Source organism: Pteropus medius, unplaced genomic scaffold, assembly GCF_902729225.1.
Source record: "Pteropus medius unplaced genomic scaffold, Ma_sr-lr_union100, whole genome shotgun sequence".
NCBI classification, from domain to species: domain Eukaryota; kingdom Metazoa; phylum Chordata; class Mammalia; order Chiroptera; family Pteropodidae; genus Pteropus; species Pteropus medius.
Genome location: NW_024349224.1, coordinates 994937 through 996379, shown reverse-complemented (window position 1 = coordinate 996379; position 1443 = coordinate 994937). Strand labels below are relative to the sequence as shown.

General features: G+C 47.8%; 1 non-coding gene across 1 annotated transcript; it reads right to left on the bottom strand.

The window, feature by feature from the left end:
* Positions 1 to 1120: 1120 nt before the first annotated feature.
* LOC120617436 (5S ribosomal RNA) lies at positions 1121 to 1239 on the bottom strand. The gene has a single exon (XR_005656917.1). It is a non-coding gene; the product is annotated as a 5S ribosomal RNA (ribosomal RNA).
* Between the last annotated feature and the right edge of the window lie 204 nt (positions 1240 to 1443).

The following is a 1443-nucleotide window of genomic DNA, read 5'->3' as shown; positions in this document are numbered from 1 at the left end:
CCTCCCGAACGGGTGCTTCTCATGCAGGCAGACCGCAGTCACGTTCCGCAGGTTAGTGCCCACAGAGCGGGACGTCGGTTTCACAGGGAAGGCTCCCCTTTGCCAGCACAACCCGGCTCCGTTTGAGTGATTAATTGTCTTTAGAACAGCGAAAGGCTCCCGCGTAGAGGTGGCGGCTGGGGAGGAGGCGGCCGCACAGCGTCGCGTCGCAGGGCACTCCTGGGCAGGGAAGCCAGGAGATTACAAATGCACAAATAATTAATTCACATCAATACGGCGAGGGTTCAGGCTGTGAGACATTCAATTACGCTGTTCAAAGAGAAGATGCTGATCTTCGGCGAGCCCGCTCCGAGCTGCAAAGAGCACGCATTTGTAATGTGTGCAGTGGGAACGTCCCTCTTCGGCCGTGTGATCCGGTCCTTGGGGAACCCCGTAAATCCGTGGCACTGAGTGTGCGAGGCTCCCTGTGGACGCACTCAATCAAGCCAGCCCTGCCTCCCTGCCTGCCTCTTTATGTCAATCTCTCAAGACTCAATAGGAAATGTATGATAGACTAATGATGACGAACAGATGGGGGGTGGGATGGGTGAATGAAATGAATTATGTGTGGGATGGATGGAATTGGGTGTGGAATGGATGAATAGATGAATGGAATGATGGAATGGGAATGGAATGGTGGGTGGATGATGGATGGGTGGGTGGGTGATAGATGGGCGGAGGATATGGATAGATGAATGGAATGGATGGACGGACGAACAGTGGATGATGGATGGATGGATGGATGGATGATGGATGGATGAATGGTTGGTGGGTAGATGGATGGATACGTGAATGGGTGGATGGGAGGGTAAGTGGATGGGTAGATGGATATGGAGGCAAAGACAGATAAAAATTCCCAAAGATTGTCAGACACAGACACACTCAAACATAAACACTTGATGACTTGCCTGAACCAGTAGCATGAATAAATCTCAGAGAAAATTATTCACATTCTAGAAGAAATCACTTTAGATTTTTTATTTTATTTATTTTATTTTTTTTAGGCAAGGCAACCCTTGGTTGACCTCACAGATTGCAAGGACCTAGTCAGCTTACAATCCGTTATTTTTTTAATTTTTTATGCCTACAGCACCTGGTCTTCCTAGGTGGTCTCCCATCCAAGTACTAACCAAGCTCGACCCTGCTTAGCTTCCGAGATCAGATGGGATCGGGCTTGTTCAGGGTGGCCTGGCCGTAGACCTAGATTTCTTTAAAAATAACAAGCTCCTGTCACATGTTTAAAATAGGATTTGAATCTCAGTTTTATTACACAGAGAGAGAGAAGCGCACACACACATACACGTCTGGAAAGCTGTACACCAAGGTATTAAAAGTTTGTCTCTGTGACAGGTGAGATTGTGTGTACTTTCATGCCTGGCTGTGAGGTTTTGACTTTTCTGTGAT